The sequence below is a fragment of the Echinops telfairi genome, unplaced genomic scaffold, assembly GCF_000313985.2.
Source record: "Echinops telfairi isolate 266 unplaced genomic scaffold, ASM31398v2 ScPeMD7_7417;HRSCAF=8455, whole genome shotgun sequence".
Taxonomy (NCBI): Eukaryota; Metazoa; Chordata; class Mammalia; order Afrosoricida; family Tenrecidae; genus Echinops; species Echinops telfairi.
In genome coordinates, this window is record NW_022111317.1 from 8,399,352 (window position 1) to 8,408,230 (window position 8,879).

Here is an 8,879-nt window from a genome sequence, read left to right on the forward strand (position 1 = left end):
ATTTTATTGGGGCTCATACAATTCATCACAATACATAGATCAATTGTGTAAAACACACCTATACATTTGTTGCCCTCATCATTCCCAAAATTCGCTTTCTTCTTGGGTTCCTGGAATCAGTTCATTTTCCTTTTCCCCCCTCCCTCTCCCTCCCGTCTCCCCCATGAACCCTTAATAATTTATAAATTATTATTATATCTTATCTTACACTGCCCAGCGTCTCCCTTTAAAGGAAGTCAGGTTCTTCTTCTTGTCCCCATCACTCAAGGAGCCAACTATTCCTTTTGTCCCTTAAATGCTGGATAGTTATCATGAAGTGTTCCCCTAAAGAGCTCAGGATGTCCAAGATTCACACTGGGCCCATTCTATTGAGTGTGTGTGCCCTAGAGGCTTGCAGGCCTATTTACAATATAACCCCATTGTTGAATAGACTCAGGCTCTCATTCCAACATTGAAGATGAGGCTCCTGTGCCCTGTCTTTTTGGTCTCCTTATTTCTTTAATTGCTCATGTTGCTCCTAAGGACCTACTTGAGTGTCGGGGTAGATCCCATAGTCTTGGGATGCACATGTCTTAATTTTAGTAGGTCATCTAAATAGTCATCTATTTTTTCTTCTACTGTGTGTGCTTGCTTTGTTATATATGATAATCTGTCCATGCCCTCTATTGGTACTTACAGTTGTCCACATTTTTTCATAGATGGGCTTGAAAACTCTGGAATTTACATTTAGGTCGTTGACAGTTCATGAACTTGTGTTTGTATATGGGATGAGGTATGAGTCCTGTTTCTGTCTTCTGCGGATGGGGATGCAATTTTTACAGCACCATTTGGTGAGAAGATTCTGTTTCCCTTATAATAGTGAGAGTTTCACTTCTTTGTCATTTTGCATTCTGTCAATTTGTTGTTGAGTGCTGTTGTTTTAGTCTGTTTTTGTCTTTATGTCTACGATGTGTAAGTGTTTCCATTTTTTTTCAAGTTTCATTGACACATAATTTACATATCATACCATTGAACAGCTCAATCGTATCAAGGAGGATTTGTACAATCACCAGCACATCCATCCTGGAGCATTCCTTCACTGCATGGTCGAGGGAGCCCCTAAATAAGCTGTGCAATCATGATCAGCTCCAGTGCTCCGTCCCCCTCCGGCCTTCATTATTTATGCCAAACCCTGCATTCCCTATAACACCTTGTACCCGTTATCATCATCACACCTCCACTGCTCCTGTGCTTCCCAGCCGGGAAACACAACAGACGACAGTGATAAAAAATCGTACTAAGATGGTAAGGGTAAGATTATATTAGTATTAAAACCAACATACAAATAGTGCACCCGTGGAAGAAGACCCTCATCAATATTTTAAAACCCAGGGAAGAAATTTCCATCATGGAACAACTAAGAGATGCTTGGATACAGTAAAAACCAGGTCCTGTCTATTGGGATGTGGACTTTCCAAGTACTGAGTTTGGTCCAGCACAATTGAAGGTACAATGGTCGCTGTGGCTAGTACGGTTCTTCTGCACTCTTGTCTTTGCTTAGAGCAGACTGCCAGAGGCTCGGTGGGACTGTGTACTGTGCAAATGGGTTTTGAACTCCCACTGTCCTCCATAGCCTTCTACAAATTGAGTTTTCATAATTTTAGCTCCAATACATTTCTCTTCGCCATATTCCAACATTGTAATTGTCATCTTTGGATCACACAACCTGGTGTGCTTTTTCTGTGTGGAATAGGATGGCTCGCTTAGACGGCTGCTTGTTTGCAGACCAGTCTTTAAGACCTCAGTCACTATATGTGTGTTTCTTGTAGTCAGCAGATTGATGGGGTTTGTTCTTTTATTCAGTTGTTTACTCTCTGTCTCCAGACTGGTGCATTTAATTCAGGAACATTCAGTGTTGTCACTGACTTGCATGGGTTTGCTGCTGGTTTTTTGTTGGGTTTTGTTCTCTGTGTGTGTGTGTGTGTGTGTGTGTTCTTGTTGTGGGTTTCTTTAATCTTCCTATATTTCTATTTTGAATACTGTTTTTTTAGTGCATTGTTTTCTGAGTGGTGGTGTCTTGTTTGTTGGTGTCAGTTTTGCCTACTGATTCTCTGCCCAAAGAATTTCCGCTAGTCTTTTCTGTAATGCTGGTGTTGTTTATAAAAATCACTTTCTTTTCTCCTTGTCTGAAAACACCCTTCTTTCTCATTCCTATTTGAAGGATAATTCTGTTGGATGTAAGATTTTTGTTTGGCAGTATTTTTCTTTCAGAGTTTTATGTATGCCATTCCATTGTCTTCCTGCCTGCATGGTTTCTGCTGGAAAATCACTGGTTTTCTTTGTGCAGGGTTGTTCTTTTCCCCCCTGGCTGCCCTCAGGATTCTCTTTGTCCTTGATATTGAAGAGTTTGACAAGGATTTGTTGCAATGTTTTTCACTTAGGGTCTAGCCTATTTTGGGATCTCTCCATTTCTTAAATCTTTACTTTTCTCGACTTTTATGTTGTTTAAGAATGCTTCCTTCCAGGATTTTTATACTATTTTTTTTGTAGGTATGTTTGCTTCTTCCTGCTGCAGTATTCAAATGGGAGGCTAGTTATTCCACTGATTGTGTCACTCATAATTCTTAGGCTTCCTTTGGGAGTTTTTTTTGGTTGATTATGTTTCTTGTCGGTCATTGGGGTCTGCTCAAAGTACTCCCTCAATGCAAGAACACTTGGTTCTATTAAACTGGCATTCCATGATGCTCACCTTCCCAACATAATCACTGAAGACAAAGTGGGTGCATAAGAAAATGAGAAGAAAACTGATGGTGCGCACCTATCATAAGAATAGCATCTAGGGTCTTAAAGGCAAAATTAATTAATTAATTGATTGCTTTTCTGTCAGTATGTCTCCAGAGATTTGTCTTCAATTCACTAATTTAGCCTTCACTATCTTTGATTCAATCACTCTGTTCTTTTATGATGTTGTTTACTTTTGTTATCTTAGTATGCATCTTCTGGATTTCTGTTAGTTTCCTTTCATGAAAGTTTCTAGTTTTCTGCTTAATGTTGCCCCCTTTCCATAGCCTTTTGATCTCTTTCTCTATTCACTGGATTATTATAACTCTGGATTCTTTTTTCTGGTCATTCCAGAGCCTTTTCTTCTTCAGAAAATTCCTTTTCATTTGGGTAATGTTCACTTGTCTGTGTCTGCTTATCTCTTTTCTTTCCTTTTGGTCTCACTTGTGCTGATGTTTTTGCTGCCTCTATGACACTGTGATATAACCATTGGGGTGGGAGGGAGGTTGGGTAATACATGAGTTTTTGACTCTTCAGTAGTGAAGGAGAGGTTTTATAGGAACCACAGAACAGAACAACAAGGAAATAGAAAAAGAGAAGAGAGAGAATGGAAAAAAGAAGAAAGAAAAGCGGGGGGCGGGGGCGGGAGGTAATAAAATCCATACAATATATATTTAAGGGGTATTGATATTAATAGACTTAATAAAATATCTTAAAGAGTACAAGAAAATAGATGAAATGGGATCAGGTGGGAAATAAAAAAAGACAGTACAATTTGCTTTGGATTTCCTCTCCACCCAGGAGCCTTGCAGCTGTAGTAAGCTTGAGAAAGGCAGGGCACTGGGATAGATTTGGGTTGTGTGCTGTTAGAGCATGCAGATAAGCATGAGTACAGTGGCCTACAATAGAGTAGGATGCAACTGTGATTGCACACTATAGTGAGAGTACATGTGGCCTCATGGCAGTGGCAGTGGCCTGCTTCAGGGGAAGTCATAAAACTGGTGACACCCTGATTATGGGAGCTTGTAGTTGCTGCAGCATCAGCAATAGGCTGTGTTCATGAAGGGGTTAGCTGCAGTAGCACTCTGGGGTGGTAGTGTGATGAACCATGATGCCTCAGGGTCTGTGGCACCTGAGGTAGCAACTCCAACCTGCAGTGGCAGGGGAGCATGTGGTGGGGCAGCATGCATTGGTGGACTTGGTTAGTGGTGAAGCAATGTGAAATGGAAGTTGTCAGCTGTGGGAGACAGGGTGGGTCACATGACAGTAGTTCCCAGTGGGTAAATGCACAGCAGCAGAAGCAAGCAGTTGTGTAAGAGAACTGAGCTATTGATGTGTCATTTTGATCCTTTCCTGTGTTCTGTCCACTCCCCCTTCCCAATTCTCTGGGGTATCCGAAGCCCTTAAAAGCCCCTGGTTTTCAAGTTGCTCTCTGACTCTCCAGGGTGTCTTTTTACCATTTTGTTTTTCCCTGCATTGATCTTCTCTTGATTGCTGTATAACAGATCCTCTTGTGCGTGTGACTTAAGGGGCCATATTGCCCAGAAGTCGTCTCAATTTATTCAATTCTACACAAAAACCAACAAACAAAAATAAAGGATGAACAAAGGGGCAGAATTACCAATATAGTGAGCATAACACTAAAGATGAACAAAGAGTTACAATGATCAAGACATCTTGGTGTTGAAATAATGCAAGATGGTGAACTAGACAAACCCACTAAACAGACCCTCTATAACAAAGACCGAATTAAACAAATGTCGATGATAATCGTGGAACCCTGAGCTTCACAGGAGCTGTGGATTAAAGGCAGAGATGGAGAAGAAGCTGAACCAAAGCACTGAGTTAGGTAAACTGTTGACTGATGCATTGTGACCAATTTCAACTTTTGCAAACAGCCACTGACTTTTGAGATAGTGGTCTGACAACAAAAATGTATTCTCATGACTGGCACCCAGAAATGGGAGAATCCTTCTTTGTTCCCCACATCCTCCTAGTCACCACCAGGTGGATGGTGATGCTTCCCACCCCTGATTAGTCCCTGATTCCTGAGACTGGAGCTTTACATTGTGGATTCACCTTTTGGTGCATCACCTGTGTCTGTAGGCATGTGAACGCTGCATCATAGACCAAGAGAACAATCAGTACCTCTTGCCTGAGAGGAACTCTTTCCATCACCAGCTGCCCCAGTGCCAGATGCCCTCTAGGTCTGAAATGGTTCCTGTCTGGAACAACTAGCAGGACCTCAAACACTCTCTGAGTCAGCTTGTTCCATGACCTGAGAAAATAGTTAAGCTGGCATGAGGTCCATTTGGCCCAGATGTAACACCCCAACCTTCTTCCCCCAAACTTCAAGTGCCTTGGCTGACAGAGTGGGCTGACCTGTATTGGGTACCTTCCAACACAGTTTTTTCCACTCTGAGTCCTGCCTCTGCCAGGATTTTAGGATTTCCTACTTTTCTTTCATTCCCTTCCTTCACTTTTGCCTCTTTTTCTGCTTTCCTCTTTCCTTTCATTTTCTTCTCCTCTCATTTTTTCCTTCCATTGTTTTTCTGCCTTTTCCCCTTTTTCTCTTAGTGTTTTTTCTTTACTAACATCTTTTCTCTGCACTACAGTTTTGTTTATTGTACTTCTTCATTCCAGATAGGTGGTTGAATGCCTAAGCCTATATGGCATACAATCACCGACAGAATATAAAAAGAACACCAGAATTCCTCAGAGTCAGATCCTTTTAGTTCACAAGAAGAAAAAAGAGAGGGGCTCAAAGAAGTGACCACAATTAAAAGCCAGAGCCCTGTATGAGGAAGAAATGGCATTGGGACAACCTCATAAGTAATTCAAAACAATATTTCACTACATTCAGTGAACTGAGAGAAAAATCGAGAAAACTGCAGACAAAAATGAAGGAACACATGAAAAATATTAGAAAACTCAGGAAAAGACTGAGTAGTTGAAATGACTGGATAAATTAGAAATCTCATAAACATAGCAAACAGAAGTGCGTAAGAACAATGCCAAAAGTTCAGAAACAGACAATTAATTGACAGGTCAAAAGAGTAGAACTGAGTCGATGGAGGTAAAGTCAGTGAGCTGGAAAAGAATTTTCTCACTGGTAATCTGTTTGAGGAACAACAGAGAATTCCAAAAATATCTTAAGAATTATGTAGAACCCTACGAAGGGGAACAACATATGTGCGATCTGAATTCCAGACCAGGAAGAGACAATACCAACTAAAGAAACAAAAAAAAAAAGCACAGAGAAAATTATTGCAGAGCTACCAGAAGAGTCCTTCTCTAACATGAAGGATCAAAAGATACGCATTCAGGAAGATAAATGAACCCCAAACACAATAGTCCCCCGAGAAAACCACCAAGACACGTCACAATCAAATTTTCCAAACTGGCTGGTGATTTTGACCTGCTGACCTTGGAGTTTTCTGCCCATCACATAACCACTTCACCACGAGGGATTCTTTCAAAGCAATGAACAAAAGTAGTTAGTAGAAGCCATTTGGAAAATGTAACACTATAAATATTTTAGAATATAGAAGAGTTGGACATCTAGGGGCATCTTGTGTTTGATTGTTTGTTTATAGATACAATGCCAAGTGTGAAATCCATGAAAGGAGTTGGGGGTGGGGGGGAGTTGAATTCAGCATCATTAAAATTAAAATAATCTACTCCACAAAGACATGGTTGAAAGACCGAAAAGATAAATCACATACTTGCAAAATACGTATCTGAGAAAGACTGGTATGTAAAACACATAAAGAATGGTTAAAAGTGAAAATAAGCAAACCAACAACCTAAAAATGAGTATAACGCAGGAACAGTTCAACATGGACACCTTCCCAAAGAAATGTGCAGATGACAAGTACTTGGAAACATTGTTGTTGCTGTTGGGAGCTGTTAAATCCCACATGACTCATAGCGACCCCGTGAAAAAAAGAAAGAACCCCTACCCGATCCTAGACATTCCTTACCACTGTTCTTATGTGCAAGCCCATCATGGCAGCCACTCTGTTATTCCATCCTTTTTGCTGTTCCTCGACTTTACTGAGAATTGGGTCCTTCTCCAAAGTCTCTCCCGACAACATGTCTAAAGTACACGAGACAAAGGCTCCCGTTCCTTGTCTCTAAAGAACACTCCAGTCACACTTTTTCCAAGACAATCTGTCTCTCTTTTTTGACAGGCCATGTAAATACTGTTTGCCAGCACTATAATTAAAATTTCTCCATTATACTTCCATCTCCCTTAATAAAAGACTAATATGCACAAGCCATTGAAAATACTAAGGCTTGAGTCGAGTGCACCTTAATGTTATGGTCTTATCGTCATTGCATTTAGAAATAGTTCAGATTCCTGCATGACTTAAAAAAAAATTCTATCTTTTAAAACATTTTCTTCTCCAAGTCTTTTCATAGTCTGAACGCTCATTTCCTCCTTTCTATCTAAACATATACCATTTAACAGATATACAACCACTTGTTTCTCCACTCACTTGACTTAATGACTTCATTGTTGCTTCTTGTTTGGGATAATTAGGAATAAATTTGTTATAAACATTTGTGTGCAGGTTTTGCCTCAATGTAAATTTTCACCTCACCTGAATATATACTGAGCAGTAGAGCTGGATTGCATAGGGAGCCTGGTTTTAGCTTAGTAACAAACTTTGAGACTGACATTTAAAGTTGCTATAAAATTCTGCATTTACAACATCAAATAATGAGAGTTCTTGTGGTTTCAAATTATCGTCAGCTTTTGGTGGTGGCACTTTTCTGAGTATATAGTTTTGTTTCTTTGTTCTGGCCATTCTAGTAACAATGTAGTGGTATTACATTATTGTTTTAATTTGAAAGTTCCAGATGACATTTGATGTGGATTCCCTTTTCATGTTGAATTTGGAGAAAATTAAAACAAGTCCACATGAGCCAAAATATGACCTTGAGCAGATCCCACCTGAATTTTGAGAACATCTTAAGAATAGCTTAGTTGCATTGAACGCTATTGCCAGAAGACCTGATGAGACGTGGGATTACATGGGAACATGATGCATGAAGAAGGCAAAGTGTCGTTAAAAGACAGAAAAGAAAGAAAAGATGAAAGAGAATGTCAGAAGAGCCTCTGAAATTTGTTCTTAATCTTTGGGTAGGTAAGACAAATGGAAGAAATGATAAAGTCCAAAATTTCAACAGAAAATTTCCAAAGGAATTTGGAGAAGACAAATTAATGTATCATAATGAATGTTCAAAGACCTAGAGTTAGGAAACCAAATGGGAAATCTCAGCGTATTTTAAACTGAAGAACTCAAGAAAAAAATTCAAGCCTTGAGTTGGAATACTAGAAGTTTCTGCTGAGGAAATATGGAATAATGCAGGAAGCTTTGAAAGAAGGTGGGAAGAATACACAGAGTGACTCTACTGAACAGAAGAAGGTGACATTGCACCATTACAAGAGGGAGCATATGAACAAGGGTACTAAAGGAAGAAGTTTAAGCTGCACTGAAAGCATCAGCCAAAAGAAGCCTCCAAAAATGATGGAATACCACTTGACTGGGAGATGTTTCGTTCTGTTGTACATACCTAAGGTTGCTATCAGTCGGAGCTGACTACATGCACCTAACAACAACAACAGATAACATTTGTAATAGGCAAAATTATAGGACCAGGACAAAGAGCCAGGATTGCCAGAAGCTTTGGGAGAGAAGATGGGATAAGTAGGAGGAGCAAAGGGCATTTCTGGGGTGGTGGAAATATTATTCTGCATGACCATGTAATGGTAAATATAACATAGAAGTCATTTGTCAAAAATCCATAGAACCGTACAACACAGAAGGAGCCCTCGTGGTGTGGTGGGAGACAAGCACTGCGCTGTCAATGTAACACTGGTGGTTGAAACCCCCGAGGGATCCAGTTACAAGAGCAGGTCTAAAGATTAGATAAGAACTTAAGATGGTTCATGGGGATGGGACAACTCAGAAAAGGACAATAAGAATGGTTGGAGACAGACCCCCTCCCTGCAGATGAATGCACTTCAGAGGACAGCACTGAAGCTACAGCTCAGGGAGAGGGACATGTCTGATGAGAGCACAAGGGAGCAAATGAAGGGGGAGGAAGAG